We start from the raw sequence: 19025 nt of genomic DNA on the forward strand, positions 1-19025 counted from the left end.
AGGAACCAAGGTTTGATTCCAGCCTTGGGCGACTGTCTGTGTGGAGTTTGTACATTCTCCCCATGTCTGCGTGGGTTTCCTCCGGGTGCTCCGGTTTCCTCCCACAGTCCAAAGATGTGCAGGTCAGGTGAATTGGCCATGCTAAATTGCCTATAGTGCGAAATACATTAGTCAGAGGGGAAATGGGTTTGGGTGGGTTACTTTTCGGAGGGTCGGTGTGGACTGGTTGGGCCGAAGGGCCTGTGTCCACACTGCAGGGAATCTAATCTAATCTACTTTCCATCTTTCCGCAAATGCTGCCACATCAGTTCAGAATATACATCAGTTCAGGCTGAAATGTCTATTTAGTATTAATGTTGGATTAGCTTAGTTTGTATTTCCTGGAGTTAAGAATATTTTAATTTAATCAAAGCATTTAAACTGATAAAAGGACTCCAAGATAGAGGAAAGGAAAAAATTGTGGCTATAAGAGCTGTTCCTTTTTTGAGGTGTTTTCAGTGTTGGAGCTGATTTCCTCAAATTCCAGGAGCAGTAATTACTGTTTGCATTGTTTTGGAACTCTGGGGAAAAAAAGATCAAAACAACAGCACTTTAAAAATTAGGAAGACAGACAAAGGGCAATACCTACATGATCAGTGATTCAAACAGAGAAGGAAACCTACACTGCTGTCTGACCCAGCAATAACCTGCCCAGCAAACAGCAAAATTCACAACTGACCTTGGGTAAACCTGTATGTGGAAGCTCACAGTGGGAGAGCAGCTAACTGGCTTTTAAAGTGTAACTCTATTGGTTTTCTTTTGTAAATCTACATGAGAGAGTGGGGTTTGTTGATTATATATCATTATTGAGAGCTGTCTCTTGATTAAACTTTAAAACTATAAAAACATAGATACTAAGCTAGACTGGAACAGTGTTTTTTAGAGCAGTAAGACTGTCCTACTTTCTAGGTCTGTGGATTGTTAAGGTGCAAAGATGGCCTTTAGTAGAGTGATATGCTCTACCTGTTGGATGTGGGAGATTAGGGAGAATTTCCATGTTACTGATGATTATGTTGGCAGGAAGTCTGCTTGGTTGTGAACCCTAACAGATTGCATGGAGCGGTTGGAATGGCAGTTAGAGGCTATAAGGAATTTACAGGAGCAAGGGGCTGTGTTGGCTAGTAGCTATAGGAAGAGAAGCATCACAAATATGGTCAGGTAGATGAGTCACCTCCAGGAAACGTAGGAGAGGGAGTGAGGTAGTGCAGGAATCTCCTGTGGCTATTCTCATCTCAAACTGTTTTGGAAATTATAGGGGGTGATAGACTCTCAAGAACCCCAGACTGGTTCTAATGTAATAAGGGGTATATCATGTTCCAATCGATCGATTATGATAGGGGTCTCTCGAGTCAGAGGCGCAGATAGGTGATTGTACGGCTGACACTGAGACATCAGAATGGTGTCTTACCTCTCTGGTACCAGGATCAAGTATATCTCGGAAAGACTGCAGAATATTCTCAAAGGGGAGAGGGACCAGCAGGAAATTGTTGTACACATTGGAAATAACAACTTAAGAAGAGAAAAGGATGAGATTCTGAGTAGAGAATATAGGAAGTTAGGCAGGAATTTAAAAAGTAGGTCCTCAAGGGTAGTAATATCTGGATTACTTTAAATGCCAGGAAGTAGTGAGGGTAAGATTAGGAGGATAGAGCAGATGAATGTGTAACTGAGGAACTGGTGCAGGGAGAAGGGTTCACATTTTTGAATAATTGGAATGTCTTCTTGGATAGAAGTGATCTGTATAAGAAGGACAGATTGCACCTGAATTTGCAGGGGACTAATGTACTGGCAGATAGATTTGCTAGGGCTGGTCAGGAAGATTTAAGATTTAGTAAGGGGAAGGTGGGTGTTGGGACTCAGGGAGACTGTGAGGAAAGTGTTCAGTCTGACACTGGTACGTTTGGTAAAATGTGTAAGTCAAGCAGTCAAGGGCAGGCAGGAACAAGTTGGAGAGCAAGGTAGGACTGATAAACTGCATTTATTTCAATGCAGAAGGCCTAACAGGGAAGGCAGATGAACTCAGGACATGGTTAGGAACATTGGACTGAGATATCATAGCAATTACAGAAACATGGCTCAGGGATGGACAGGACTGGTAGCCGACTATTCCAATGTACAAATGCTACAGGAAGCATCGAAAGGTGTGGGGGTTAGTGGGGGGGTGCAATACAGGAGGGGAAGTGGTGTTTTTGATTAGGGATAACATTATAGCTGCATTTACAAAGGATATTCCTGGGAATACATCCAGGGAAGTTATTTGGGTGAAACTCAGAAATGAGAAATATTTGGATTGTACTATAGACCCCATAATAGTCAGCAGTAAATTGAGAAACAAATTTGTAAGGAAATCTCAGTTATCTTTAAGAATAATAAGGCAGGTAGAGTCGGGGATTTTAACTTTCCAAACATAGAGTGGGACTGCCATAATGTTAAGGGTTTAGATGGCGATGAATTTGTTAAGTGTCCACAAGAAAAGGTTCTGAGTCAGTATGTGGATGTACCTACTAGAGAAGGTGCAAAACATGGCCTACTCTTGGGAAGTAAGGCAAGGCAGGTAACTGAGATGTCAGTGGGGGAGCATTTTGGGGCCAGTGAGCATAATTCTATTAGCCTTAAAATAGTGATGGAAAAGGTTAGACCAGATGTAAAAGTTAATGTTCTAAATTGGAGGAAGGCCAATGTTGACAGTATTAGGCAAGAATTTTCAAAAGTTGACTCAGGGCAGATGTTTGCAGGTAAAGGGAACGTGGGAAGCCCTCAAAAATGAGATAACGAGAGGCCAGAGACAGTATGTTCCTGTTGCGGTGAAGAGCTGGTCGGTGTAGGGAATGCTGGATGACTAGAGAAATTGAGGTTCTGGTCAAGAATAAGGAAGAAGCATATGTCAGATATAGACAGGATAGATCAAGTGATTCCATACAAGACTATAAAAGCACTGGGGTATATCTAAGAGGAAAATCAGAAGGGCAAAAAGGGGACATGAGATAGCTTTGGCAAATAGGGTTAGGGAGGGATCCAAGGGCATTCTACAAATGCATTAAGGACAAAAGAGTAATTCGGGACAGAATAGGGTCTCTTAAAGATCAGCATGGCAGCCTATGTGTCAAACCACAGGAGATTGGAAGATACTAAATGAGTATCTTGCATCAGTGTTTACTGTGGAGAAGGATGTGGAAGATATAGAACATGGGGAAATAAATAGCGACATCTTGAAAAATGTCCAAATTATAGAAGAGGAGGTGCTAGATGTCTTAAAATGCATAAAGATGGATAAATTCCCAAGTGTAACCTTGCACTTTGTGGGAAGCTAGGGAAGTGATTGCTGGGCCCTTAGCTGAGGTATTTGGATCATCGATAGTCACCAGTAGATAAGAGGTTGACAAATGTGGTGCCACTATTTAAGAAAGGTGGTTCAAAAAAAGCCAGGGAACTATAGACGGATGAGTCTGATATTGATGGTGGGCAAGTTGTTGGAGAGAATCCTGAGGAATAGGATTTACATGTATTTGGAAAGGCAAGGACTAATTAAGGATAGTCAACATGGCTTTGTGTGTGAGAACTCATGTCTCAGTAACTTGATCGAGTTTTTTGAAGAAGTAACAAAGAGGATTGATGAGGGCGGAGTGGTGGATGTGATCTATTTGGACTTCAGTAAGGTGTTCAACAAGGTTCCTCATGTTATCTGGTAAGGATCACATGGAATTGAGGATGAACTGGATACACAATTGGCACAAATGTAGAAGACAGAGTTTGGTGGTAGAGGGTTGCTTTTCAGACTGGTGGCCTGTGACCAGGGAGTGCCACAAGGATCAGTCCTGGGTCCACTGCTTTTTGTCATTTATATAAATGATTTGGATGTGAACATAGGAGGTATTGTTAATAATGTTGCACATGACACCAAAATTGGAGGTGTAGTGGATGGCAAAGAAGGTTACCTCAGGGATCTTAATCAGATGGGCCAATGTGCTGAAGCAAGTGGAGTTTAATTTGGATAAAAATTAGGTTCTGCATTTGGAAAGATAAATCAGAGAAGAATTTATGCACTTAATGGTAAGGTCCTGGGGATTGTTGCTGAACAAAGGAAAAAGATTTACAAGGATTTTGCCACTGTTGAAGATTATGAGCTAGAGAAGCTGAATAGACTGGGGCTACTTTCACTTGAGCATTGAAGGCTGATGCCTGACTGAGAGGTTTATAAAATCATGAGGGGCATGGATAGGATGCATAGACAAGGTCTTTTCCCCATGTTGGGGAGTCTAAAACTCGAGGACATAGCTTTAAGGAAAGAGGGGAAAGATTTAAATGGGACCTAAGGGGCAAGATTTTTACGTAGAGGGTGGTGCATGTATGGAATGAGCTGCCAGAGGAAGTGGTGGATGCTGGTACAATTACAACATTTAAAAGGCATCTGGATGGGTATATGAATAAGAAGGGTTTAGAGGGATATGGGCCAAGTGCTGGCAAATGGGACTAGATTTACTTAATTATCTGGTCGGCATGGATCAGTTGGACCGAAGGGTCTATTTCGGTGTTCTACATCTCTATGACTTTATGGCCTGCTACAATAGATATAAGAATATAATATCTGTGATTATAATTTCAGAATCTTAAAGTTAGATGTAGATCTTTCAGGAGTGAAATCAGGAAGCACTTTTACACCAAAATCTAGACCTAGCTCTTCTAAAAGACCATGTGACCTGAAAGACTGGGATTGACAGGTTTGGACAGCAGATTGTGTGGATAAACGGACTTTATGTATAAACATGTCACAATTTAATTGAATGGCAGAGAATGCTCACAGGTTAAATGACTTTGAAAGAAGAGCCATATTGAACCCAACGTGAACACTTAATTCTCTCTCCACAGCTGCTGCCAGACCTGAACATCCATGAGTTTCCAGATTCCTCATAGTGAAAATGTTCTGTTGTATTACAAGTGTGACTATGCTACTCCTTGAACAAGGTTATTCTGCCCTTTGTTTTTTTTTAACAGGGCTCGTAAAGACAGAGGTGCCAAAATGTCTGACCTGGCTACGTGAATAATGGCTATCAGATGCTGCCTAAGTCAACAATCAGAAAAGGCTTTCAGTTTTTTTTTAAGCACTTGTACAGTGAAAGGGGAGTGGCCAGTTCTCCCAGTGCAGGGTTATTTCTAGTTTTGGTTTTGTTTTGGCTGGGGACCCAAAGAAACAGCTCCATGCTGATCCTCTCTCTCCATGACATCTCTCTCCTGTAAGAACCTGTGTTTGAATTTACCTTTTTGCTAAGGGATATGTTTATGGGATTTTACAGGAAATCGGAACAGCTTTTCATATTGCATTTTTGTATCGATTGGGTTTTCAAATGATATGCTATTCTAAATTCAGATTTCTTTTGGTTCGTGTGTAAATAAATTCTGTTTTGTTTAAAACTGAGTGGTTTGACCAGCTTAGTAGCTTCTGGAATATTCACCTTACAACTGCTTCAAACAACTAGAAAAGTTAGGTGCTGGGCTACTTTCTTAAAATGCTTTGGGAGGTGCGGCCGGGTCCATTATACAAGTCTTTCTGAAAAAAACTAATTTGATGAGTTAGTTGCAACATTGTGTTCAATAAGTAAGCTCTGCATTGAGTGTCAAGAAGGGTGACAATTATAAAAGAACCTGTATAAAAATACCAAAGGGAAATGATAGAGCTCTTCCATGACTGGGAGTCGCTGCACATTGTATTTTATTATTTGGAAAAAGAGTTGATCTTAAGTATGTCAGTGCAGTCCATGACAACTTTTCTACAGCTGGCAACAGACAGTACGTGAGAGAAGTCTGCCGATAAATATGTATTTTCTTTATACAGTATATGCCATGGCTCAGTCACTTGTTAACTGCTGATGAGTGGAATCCCAGTGCTTTGATAAGTTGAAGCTGTCTTCCAGATGCCTAAACCAAATGACATCGGTTCACTCAGAATTTTCTTGGATAGTGAGCTATCCTTCAGCATATTCTCACATTTATTGTCTGGAAACCAACCACTGAGATGTCAAGAATGTTACTGTATGAAATAGCCAAGGTTAGAAACTAAGATAGAAAGAGGTTATCAAAAGGCCAACAGCTCTTAATCCACATGATGTGAGGGAAATGGCCATACTATCAAGTAATGCAGCCGAGCATGCCCTCAGATTGCCTTCCTGCTAGATGTTGATTCTCCAGACATTGCCAGGGAAATAAATAGTCCATTTCTGGATAAAAAGAAGATTTTAAATTCCAGGTGCCTTCTCTCATTACGTTTCCTCAGAGTTTCATTGGTTTCTTGAGGGGTGGCACGGTGGTTCAGTGTTATCACTGCTGCCTCACAGCACCAGGAACCTGGGTTCAATTCCCACCACAGGCAACAGTCTGTGTGGAGTTTGCATGTTCTCCCTGTGTCTACGTGGACTTCCTCTGGGTGCTCCAGTTTCCTCCCACAACCCAAAGGTATGCAAGTCAGGTAAATTGGCCATGTTAAATTGCCCATAGTGTTAGGTGCATTAGTCAGGGTTAAATATAAGGTAGGGGAAGGATCTGGGTGGGTTACTCTTTGGACTTATTAGATTAGATTACTTACAGTGTGGAAACAGGCCCTTCGGCCCAACAAGTCCACCCATACCCCTACATTTACCCCTTACCTAACACTCCGGGCAATTTAGCATGGCCAATTCACCTGATCTGCACATCTTTGGACTGTGGGAGGAAACCGGAGCACCCGGAGGAAACCCACGCAGACACAGTGAGAACGTGCAAACTCCACACAGTCAGTCACCTGAGGCGGGAATTGAACCCAGGTCTCTGGCACTGTGAGGCAGCAGTGCTAACCACTGTGCCACCGTGCTGCCCATAAATTATTGGGCTGAAGGGCCTGTAGGAAATCTAACCTAAACAAAATGGCAATGTCACAGAGTTGCATGTGAAATGGTGCATTCCGAACCACCTATATCCTTCATTGACTACTTCTGTTATCACGTACCTTAAGATTGCTGTTTTGTGCCTACTGCTCCTGTCCAGTGGTAAAGCTGAGAAATGTAAGGAAAATCACTTCCTATAGCAGAGTGTAAACATTGTGTGAATGCATCTTTAATTCAGAATAGATCTAAATGTCATTAAAATGAGAGAAATGGTCTGCAAGAAATAACCTCACTCTATTTAGTCAATTCAGGGTTGAAATAAAATTAACACTTCCAACCATTAGTTTGCAGTCTACTGCAATGAGCTGATGAGGTATTTCTGACTGAATTAAGGAATGCTGTTAATTTCAATAGGTTTGTCCCATTTACCTGTATGATTTTGCTCGAAGTTCTAGGTGAATCCAGGAGAAATGTGAACAATACTTGCTTAGTCTGTTTTTCAATTTATGAAATAGGAGGTGAAGTCAGCCATTGAGCCCCTCAAACCTGTTCCAGCATTCAAAAGGATCTGGTTGTGTTTTGAATTTTGTAGTCTTATCTACACCAGATGACATTAGATACTGTTGCCTAACAAGAATCTATCCAACTAGGCCTTAAATATACTAAGTAATACTGCTTCCACTGCCTTCTGAGACATACAGTTTCAATGTTTGAGACAATCCTTTGAAAGAAAACAATATCTCCTGACCTCTGTACTAAAAGGGTGAACCCCTAACTTGTGAACAGTTCCCACAAGTTCTGAAGTCACATGCAAGATGAAGCATACTTTCCACATCGACCTGGTTAAGACCACTCAAAACCTTGTATATATCAATCTACTAACCTCCGGTGGAAACAATCCCAGTTTGCACAGTCATTCCTCATTAGACAACCCATTTATCCCAGATATCAATCCAAAGAAACCTGTTCAAAACTACATCCAATGCATTTGCATCTTTCCTCAAATGAAACGACAATTACACATAATATTCAAAATGTGGTGTCACTAATGCACTATTTAAGTGAAGCATAGCTTCATTAGATTTATATTCTATTCCTCTTATTACAAGGATGGCATCCCATCAGCCTTCTTGTTTATGCATTGTTCCTACATGTTAACATTTGTCGCTCCTGCACTAGAACATTTGGAATTTGCATATGGAATTTCACAGTCCTTCTCTATTTTTAAGGAATACTGCGGAGTTTGCACCACACTCTGGGGTAGCATACCAGGAGAGTGAGTAAATTTAAGGAGGAGAAGACAGATTTTTAATTAGTAATGGATTGAAGGGTTATGGAGAACAAGCAGGAATGTACAGTTGACGCCAAGATGAAATCAGCCATGATCATATTGAATGGCGGAGCAGACTCAAGGGTCTAAATGCTCTTATGATCCTGTGAATTAAAACAGGATAGCGTATGATATGCAAGGTGTGTTTTTGTGAAATATCCAGTCGTCTCTAGACTGATTTTACAAACACACACTCTCAAAAGGAACTCCTTTGATATGTGCTCCTGAAAGGAAGGAGAGGACACAAATGGAATAATGAATGAAGTCTTGTCAGCCAAAGCTCAGGAAGCATTGTGTTGTGGCAGGAGTTGTGCTTTCTCCCCAGCCTCTGTGGGACATCTCCTATGTGGGTGAGATCATGGATGTCAGCCTGGATGCTAGGTTAGCTTTCTGTTCTTGAAGAAGGGCTCATGCCCGAAACGTCGATTCTCCTGTTCCTTGGATGCTGCCTGACCTGCTGCGCTTTTCCAGCAACACATTTTAAGCTTTCTGTTCTGCCAGCTATAGAAGATGTGGACCCTTCTGCACTCAAGGTCCCCTGAAGATTTCAGAGCAGTTTTGATGGGCTTGTCAGGGGGATGTTGGCATGAGGTAGATGGGGGAGGCCAGCAATCAACTACAAAATTCTGGAGTCGATGTCTCGGCTATTTGTTTTTTGTTTACTTCTCATAGTACCTTTGTTTTATTGTGTTAGATAGCCCTTTTTTCAATTTCTCTGAACATCCCATGAGGATTATGTTCCAAGAACTGCCATGTCGATTAGTTATGAGAGGGCATGAACATAATCCAGATTAGAGTTGTGCTGGAAAAGCACAGCAGGTCAAGCAGCATCCGGGGAGCAGGAAAACCAATGTTTCAGGCAGCAGCCCTTCAATGGGAATGAGACTAGAAGCCTTGAGGTTGGAGAGATAAATGGGAGAGGGGTGGGGCTGGGGAGAAGGTAGTTGAGAGTGCAATAGGTGGATGGAGGTGGGGGTAAAGGTGACAGGTCAGAGAGGAGGGTGGAGCGGTTAGGTGGGAAGGAAGCTTGACAGGTGGGACAGGTCATGAGGATGGTGCTGAGCTGGAATTTTGGAACTGGGGTAAGGTGGGGGGAGGGGAAATGAGGAAACTGGTGAAGTCCACATTGATGCCCTGGGGTTGAAGGGTTCCAAGTTGGAAGATGAGGCGTTCTTCACCCAGGCGTCGGGTGGTGAGGGAGTGGTAATGGAGGAGGCCCAGGACCAGCATGTCCTTGGCAGAGTGGGGGGAGTTGAAATGTTCAAATGACATGCAGTCCTGGGCCTCCTCCAGTTCTACTCTCTTACCATCTGATGCCTGGGTGAAGAATGCCTCATCTTCCTCCTAGGAACACTTCAACTCCAAGGCATCAATGTGGACTTCACCAGTTTCCTCATTTCCCCCTCCCCCACCTTACCCCAGTTCCAACCTTCCAGCTCAGCACCATCCTCATGACCTGTCCCAACTGCCAATCTCCCTTCCCATCTATCCGCTCCACACTCCTCTTTGACCTATCACCTTTACCCCTTCCTCCATCCACCTGTTGCACACTCAACTACTTTCTCCCCAGCCCCACCCCCTCCGATTTATCTCTCCACCCCGAGGCTTCCAGCCTCATTCCTGATTAAGGGCTCCTGCCCAAAACGTTGGTTTTCCTGCTCTTCAGATGCTGCCGGATCTGCTATGCTTTTCCAGCACCACTCTAATCTGGGCTGTAATCTCCAGCATCTGCAGTTTTCACTTTCCCCTATGAACATAATCCTGGTATGTTTCGTTGTTCGAACACAGAACAGCAACTATTTGGTCGGATATTTCAAAGAAAGTAGCCACAGGTTCAGCCTCTACTTCTGCTGTATTTGAGATGTGGGAGTTATTGGTCAGGTCAAAAGTCATTGGTTATTTGTCTTAACTCTGTGGTTGTGGTGTTGGGTATGATTCTCAAACAGTTGCATACTGTACTTCGATGCCACAGGGACCACATCCAAAGAGTGTTATAAGCCATCGACAATGATGTCAGACTGGAGTTTCACATCGGGGAGTCTGGGTAAAAAGATTTCTAGAAGGTGTAAGTCAGGTGCTTACAGCAATTTGACAACTCCATAATCACTTTTACTGATATCAGATTCTTGTTTAAGATGTTTTCACTGAAATTCTCTATTGGTTTTGAATGTACTAAGTCCCATAAATTGTTGATATTGGAATACAGTCAATGTATAGTCAGCATATTAATGACAGTCAGAAAGAAAAAAATAATTTACTGCAACAAGAAGCTAAGTTTAAATTTAAGCGCTTACTAGAAATGTAGTAAGTCCAAGTGCTATGATGAAGTGGTGAATGATAATTATATTATCAATTGATTGCATGGGGCAGAATTCGACTTATTTCAAAATAAACTTCTCATTTTAAATCTGTTTACAACGCCAGTACAGACCAATGTGATGAAAGCTTCCCCTCTATGCTCTTTGCAAAAGTGAAATGGAGTTTAGAAGCTGCTTCTTTGTTCTATCACTTTTACCTTCCTTCAAACTATGTTCCATCTGAGGAGGACTGCTTTGTACTGATGCTGGGAGACTGCCATATTTCAGGATTGTCAATCTTAAATTTTCAAATGAGTTAGGTTTAGATGTTTAGCTGTGGAACAAAATTAATTTACACAGTTAAAAAATTGATGTTTGTAGTAACACTGGAATCACTAGTTTGTGAAATATCATAACTTCTCCTTCAAAATTAAACTAGTGGGGGGTGACTTCCTTCATTCTGCTTAACTGCTTTTATATTCAGGCTCAATAATAATTAGTGACCATTTTAGAGGGACAATACTTCTACTTTTTGCAAATACAGAAAGTGAAAAAGGTAAATAAAGAACAGAGGATGCTGGAGACTGAACTAAAAATGGAAAATGCCTTAGAAACTCAGCAGGTCAACATTCATAAAGTGTTAACTCTGTTTTAGGCAGAAAGTCTTCCAATTGAAATCAGGGATTAGTGATGGATTTAGGAAGGGAAAATCCATCACTTCCAAATGAAAGCAGGTCAGGATCAGTGAACTGACCAGGAAAACTAAGTGAGAGTGATGTGGCCTATTTTGAAATTTATTTTTCCTGTTCTCATGGAGGGTTCTGCAGTTGGATGAATGTATACCAACTTTAATTACAGCTGTTCCTTCAGTCCCAAGAAAAGAAAACTGCATAGTGATGTGGACCTTTCTTCAATCTCAATCAGAATTTTAGCTGCTTTTGGAAAGGTTGCAGAATCTCCCGTTCATATCAGAAAAGGAGTCCTTAGAGCTACTTCAGTGAGAAGTAGTGCAGGTGTAGATGTTAGATGTTCAGGCTCACTGGAGAAAATGGCATTGTATCTGCAAAACAAAGTTAAGGTAGGCCTGAATTGTGTAACCAGGTCTGAAATCAGAAAATGTTCCATTCTTCAAGACTGTAACACCCCTCAGTCTGCTGAACACCAAATTTATACTTTTACATAATTGATAATGAAGTATAATTCTGATCCGATGCAGGTGGATTTATGAATAATAACAGGGTTGAGGACTAACTCATTTGGGATATATTATTTGATAGAAAAAAAGAAAGATTTAATTTATATGTTGCTGTTCCTGACTACAGCAATCCCAAAACACATCTGAAATGCTGCAATGTAGAAAATACAGTAGCAATTTGTACAGAGGCATCTCCCACAAATAGCAATGCGACAATAACGAGATAATCAGTCCAGCAATATGGATCACACAATAAGGAAATTGGAAATTTTGCAATTCATGTAGTTTATATGGGTTTTAGCAGAGCCTTTGACACAGTGGCACACGGGAGGCTGATGAAGAAGGTAGAAGTAAATGAGATCCAAGGTAACTGGCAAGATGAATCCAAAATTAGCAGAGTGATTGGTAACAAAGGGTGGTGGTAAGAGACTGTGTGTGACTGGAGGCCAGTGTGCAGTGGTGTACCATCACTGTTCATGATAATTTAAAAATCTAGATGAGAATATGGGGAGATGATAAGTAAGTTTGCAGATGACAAGAATATTGTCTGGGGTGGTTATTTGTGTTGAAGGTCTTCGGTTACAAAAAGATATACTCAGATTGCTCAGATGGGCAGATCAATGGCAGATGGAATTTAATCCTAATAAGTGTGAGATGATACTTTGGAAGAAGTAATAGGACAAAGGAGTATTCAACGAATGGCAGAACACTAGGAAGCTCAGAGGAACAGAGGGATTTTGCGTACTTGTCCAGAGTAATATGGTAGTTACGAAGTCTTATCAGTTTATTAGTCATGGCAGATTGTAAGAGCAGTGAGGTTATGCTTAAGCTGTACAAGATGTTGGTTAGACCCCTGTGAAATACCATGAGCAAGTCTAGTCACCAAATTATAGGAAGGACATGGTTGCCCTGGAGGGGCTGCAGAGGAGCTTCACAGGATATTGGCTCGTCTGGAGTATTTTAGCAATGAAGCGAGGCCAGATAGACTTGGACTACTTTCCTTAAACAGAGAAGACTGAAGGAGCACCTGATTGTGGTCTATGAAATTATGAGGGCATGGACAGAGTGAATCAGAAGCAGTTGTTACTCTTAACTGAAGGATCAATAATGAGAGAGCATAAGGTGAACAGCAGGAGATTTAGAGTAGATTTGAGGAAAATAAACCACCAGAGAGTGGTAGGAATTTGGAATGCACTACCTGGGAGAACAGCAAAGGCAGGAAACCTCACAATCTTTAGCAAGAATGTGGATGAGCACTTGAAATGTCCTATAGGCCAAGAGCTGGAAAGTGGAATTAGTGTAGGTAGGACAGCACAGACGAAATGGACCAAAGGGCCTCTTCTGAGCTGTACGACTGTATGATTTCCTGTGCTCTTCAAAATTGTACTGTCAGATGTCAGATGTACTGCATTGAAAGTGCAGTCAAGACATTGGTTTAATGCCTAATCTGAAAACCAACCCATCAACAACACAATACAACTCTCTGAAGTGGGTTTTGAACACTCAGTCTTCTGACTTAGAGATGAGAGTGCTATGTCCAGAGCCATTGCTGATAAAGGCAACTCACTCAGACAGCAATGGCCCAGTGCAACTGAAGTCTGAATTTACCAATAGCCATAATGTGAAACAATGCAAACTGTGAGGATATGCCACACCAGTGAAACATTTTATTGACATAATATCACCTGTAACCCAAATCTCTGATAGACTCCCTTTGGAGTGAATAGCCCAGATTTGGAGATTTTATTTTTGATAAGGACAAGAAAGATGCATTGAACTGGTTCTTTAACCTGTAAAATAGTTCAATGCATGTCTTGTGTGCTACAAATTTTTTTCATAATTGTTGACATACCAGTTTACTGTTTTGCTGCTGGCAAGAAGTGTTTATAACATGCTGTTACAGATCTTTCATCTGACAGGCTTGGTATTGTTAACAGAATTCAAGCCACTAACATTTTTGCCATTCCTTACTGAGTCATTAGGAATTCAATATCATGTCCAGGTAGTAGCCCGGTTGGCTTCAGTAGTTCACAGTCTACCCATGAAAGAGGTTAAGACTTTTGTGAGGTCCCCAGTCTACTTTAAAGTACTATGGTGCATTTTGAAGGGCAGATATCATATTGCAAATTGGCAGCTCAAGGCAAAGCTTTTATCCTGGGTCATTTGTATGTTTCTGTTTTACCAAATAATCAGAATCAATTTAACACAACTAAAAGTAATGGTTTTGTAACTTGTTTTACTGTTTGTAACTTATTATTACTGAATTATAGATTTTATTAAATTATCTAAACTTTCAGAGAAAATTAAATGATCAACTTTGAAGCAAATGGTATCGATTGGGGCTTAGTTTGGTTTTGGGTCCTAGTTTGATGTTATGTGTACGCTGTGCTAATTTTAATAACAAGTATAAATCAAGATCTGAGTTTAAGTTGCAGTGTTGGTCTTAATTGCTAATTACTGCAATTTGAATTTCATTGAAGGTGCTAAATGGACATCTACAAATGAGATGCACCCAAGTTCATGTTTTCAAGCATCTATCCCATGCAATATGTTCCTTTTCACAGGTAGGCACAATATTGGAAGGCATAGACTGGCACAATCTCGATCTCATTGCTGGGATTATAATCCAAGGTTCTTGGGGTCAGTAATTCAAACAGCTCACTTACGAGAAAGAAGGAATTTATCAGTTTTGAGTATCAGGATATCATCATCATTCACAAAGTAGATGGTGGCACTCCCATTCACATAAATCTTATTAAGAAGACACAGGCCTGGATGTAGTTCAGTTACAGGCAGTATAGTTCAACATGGGCAGGAGCTAGCATGGAGCTGGGACTGCCAGGCATAAATGAACAAGAAGGGACTGGAAGCTGTCCACAGAAAAGTGGTAACACCATCTGACATTTAAAAGAAATCAAACCAGTGAGATAGTGTCATCCACTGGTTAACCGAGTGAGCACTCAGTGATCTGGTACTAGGAATATGCCAATATCCAGGTCTAAACTTCAGCTGAAGTGGTGCCCATCAAAAGTCCCAGAATGTAGCTGACTTTTATTTTATATGATTCTCCAATAAGGGGTAAAAGTTCATCGCAGTTGAAAACATTTATGGTGACTACTGTCCTCTGTAGATTATGCATTGCATCTTGTGAACCATGTTGGCAAATATCCAAGGTGTGCCTGCCTGTCTTATTAAGTTCTGGTGGCCTAAAATACTGTGACAGAATCAAAAGCATAGGTTAGCAATGGGACACAAACCTTGATCTGCAGTTATCATGGCAGAGTGCATTTGAGGAAGTTTATGTATTTTCTGCTTCAAAATACAGTATTGACTTTAAAATACAACATGCAGCTACAACTAAATGTAATCTAATTCACCAAAGCAATCAAAATAGGGCTTCTAAACTGTTCTGCTATAACACGCATTTCATTAATGCAAATTTGTTGTAAAGCAATTGACAAATTGTGGACATTGTTTCTATAGCATGAGCTTTTAAAACGTGTGTTAGCTGTAACCAACATTTTAAGCGCTGTTTCTAAAGTTCAATTACTCCATTAGAGGCATTCCTTAATGCTTCACTGGAAATAGTACTTGGAGAAAGTGAGGATTGCAGATGCTAGAGATCAGTGTTGAGAGTGTGGCACTGGAAAAGCACAACAGATCAGGAAAGAGCAGGGCTTTTGCCGAAACGTCAATTCTCCTGCTCCTCAGATGCCACCTGACCTGCTTTTGACTCTGGAAATAGTACTTGCCGACATCTGCATATGTCTCAAGGTAGCCATAAAACACATCACCATCAGGGACTTTGAATGTCTTCAACAATAATGAATTATTTTGAAGAAGTTGGCCTGTTCATGGTGGGAGAGACTTGGAAAGATGGCAACAGCCTCAGAATGAAGGAATGACCTTTTAGATCTGAGATGAGTAAGAATGTCTTCATCCAGAGGCTTGTTAATCTGTGGAACTCACTGCCGCTGAGGGCTGTGCAGGCCAAGTCATTAATTATATTTAAGACAGACATAGAAAGGTTCTGATCAGTATACAGATCCAGGGTTACAGAGAGAAGGCAGGAGAAGGGGTCTGAGAAATCTATCAGCCAGAATGAATGGGAAAACAGACTCAATGGACTGAATGGCCTAATTCTGCTCCTGTGTATTATTGTCCTATGTGAAAACACATCCAGCTGGGGGAACATGTAAAATCCAGCCTTGTGGCTCCACAAACCTCTATTTTCTTTCCATTAAATTCACTTTCTTGTTTCTTTGCCTACTTGTCTATGCTCCTTGCCCTTAGGATTTATACAAGGACTAGGCTACTGCTGTTCCTCTCTGAAGACTAGGGAAAAATGAATTACCTTGATGTGGCACAAAACTATAAAGCCCTGAAGCAGATTGAGGTACTTTGGTTGTTCTTGACACTTTATGAAACATATCAGAGGATTATAACTCTGCTGCTGGATTGACTTCACTATAGGAGTTCCACTAACAAGGGCACCAATCAAACCTAACTGTGCACTAACACTGCTTGGTACAAGTGAGAGCAATTATTGGAAAATACTTCACTAGTTATCTTTTGAAATCATTGGAGGTGAGTAAACCCCTGTGGTCTCCATTAATGATGTTTCCATTTCTTCTTTCAGAGAGTTTAACCCATCCAATATGGTTTCTGTGTTCCAATACAACCAGAGCATACCTCAGTTTTAACCTAATCAACCCATGACAGATTTACACTGAACGTCCATTGCATATCCCACCCATGATGACTTCAGTAGAGGGAAGTGTTTGACAGTGTGTTGACTTAACATCTGCTCCAAATCCATTCGTTTTGTGTGGTTTTGATTAAAATTGAGCTCAAATGTTTTTCTAGCACAGGCTGCAGATAAACAGAATAATTTTAAATGCAATGTGAATAACAAATGAGTTGTTGTGAATAGACCACTTGTTTTAAATATTTTCTGATCTTATTTCTGAATTCTCATTTTTGAGCAGAAATAGAGCAATCTATTGCTAAAAACATTTTACCTCACTATTGCCAGTAACTGACAAACTGTTATTACAAATTAAGAATATGCATAGAATATTTATAAGATTAATATTTATAAAAATGATGTTTAGCTTGATGTAGTTTAAAGATTTAGATTGAAGGTCTAGCTTTGTTTTACTACAAATAAACAGAATGAATATTTGATATAAGACATTATCCCAGGTGCAAAAGAGTGGATAACCCAAGAGATGGATGCGACCAGGTGTTTCTTCTGTAACAGTAGAAAGTAACTGGGTGTCATTGTCATGAGGGGTTTGGGCTAGTTAGCGAGAAGCTGTTTTCATTAGTGGAAGGATTGAAAACCACAGGGTACAGATGGAAGGCAATTGATAAAGGATGCAATTGTGCTCTGAGGAAACCCTTTCTCACATCGTGAGAGGTGAGCATCTGAAATGCACTGCTGGAGAATGTAGTGGAGTCAGGTTCAACAAGGAATTCAAGTTTGAATTGATTACCTGAAAAAGAAGAACAGTTATGGGAAAAGACGGGTGAATGGGATTTCAGAGTGTCAGTATAGATACAATGGGCCAAATAATCTCAATGTGCAGTAACTGTGCTGTGGTTCAGTCCTATGATTTTATTCTGAAGCTGTCAGCTGTTGCAGCTCTGAGTCACAAGGTTTTGAGTTCAAGTTCCACATTCCTAAGTTCAAAGTTGACTCTCAATGGTGGTCACCTCTTATTGAGCTGAGTTTTAGATTTTAGATTAGATTACATTACAGTGTGGAAACAGGCCCTTCGGCCCAACAAGTCCACACCGACCCGCCAAAGCGCAACCCACCCATACCCCTAACCTAACACGACGGGCAATTTAGCATGGCCAATTCACCTGACCTGCACATCTTTGGACTGTGGGAGGAAACTGGAGCACCCGGAGGAAACCCACGCTGACACAAGGAGAACGTGCAAACTCCACACAGCCAGTCGCCTGAGGCGAGAATTGAACCCAGGTCTCTGGTGCTGTGAGGCAGCAGTGCTAACCACTATGCCACCGTGCCGCCCTGAGTGTTCAGCTTTGATCTGATAATGCCCACATGAAATAGTGTGGGACAGTTTGCTATCTGGAGAGTGCAATTTAAATGCTATTTGTTGTTGTTGAGCACTTATTTTTAATGGTCTCTTCAGTGTTCTCCAACAGATTTATTGAAAGTACAAGCTTTCAGAGCGCTGCTCCTTTGTCAGGTAGCTTGTGGGGCAGGATCATAGGAAACAGAATTTATAGTGACAGATCAAAGTGTCATACAACTGATGATACTTTGATCTTTTACTCTCAATTTTGTGACTTTCGATCCTGCCCCACTAGCCACCTGACGAAGGAACAGCGGTCCGAAAGCTTGTACTTTCAAATAAACCTTTTGGACTATAACTCAGTGTTATGTAATTTTTAACTTTGTTTACCCTGGTCCAACACTGGCACCTCCGTATCATTGTTAAAAGCAGCATTAACATCCTAACACAGCACATAATTGAGTTGCTGCTTTGTAACTGACTGATTTCCACCAGGTAAGCGGAGAGAAAATCTCCCATTGTAGGCAGGGAAATGGTCCTTTAATTTATACATGGGTGCAACAGTGAGAGCAGTAATACAAGTTTCCAGAGAACACTGGAATAATAGACCACTGCTGCCCTCATCTACTTTCTACCTTCAAAGCATGGTTGTCCTAATGATTTATCACTATATCCTTATTATTTTCTCCATTAGGATTAAAAATGATCCAATTCTTCTCCAGCTGTACGAATGAGCCAAAATGTGACATTAGTCAATATGAATCACAACGAGTCAGTCAAGATCTGCCACTTGTATTTCACACGATGCTTGTCACTGTAAATAGTATTCATCTCAACTATCATAAAATAGACCTCACCATCTCGATTGTATTAAATAAAGAAGACCACAGGTGAGCTTAGGAGCCATGAAAGGTATGATATGGCCGATAGGACAGTGATATCATTGATCACTAAAGAGTTCAAATAAAGGAGAGCACTCAATAATGGGAAAGGAAAGGACCTTTGATTTGCTACAATTTAGCTCAAAGGCAATGTTAATTGATCAAGAGACTGAAGGCAGTGAAAGTGATTTTGTCTATGAATGTGTACACATCTTATGTGAATTTCTACTTGCAAAATACTGGTAAAAAGCTTTTACTTTATAGCATAAAGTCTGAAAGTTAACCCAATATTTTGTATCTCTCTGTAACCTCCATAAGTCCCATGGCCCTCTAAGAATTCTGTGCTCCTTGAATTCTTGTTTCTTGGTCATCCCTGATG

This window comes from Chiloscyllium punctatum, chromosome 3 (assembly GCF_047496795.1).
Source record: "Chiloscyllium punctatum isolate Juve2018m chromosome 3, sChiPun1.3, whole genome shotgun sequence".
Taxonomy (NCBI): Eukaryota; Metazoa; Chordata; class Chondrichthyes; order Orectolobiformes; family Hemiscylliidae; genus Chiloscyllium; species Chiloscyllium punctatum.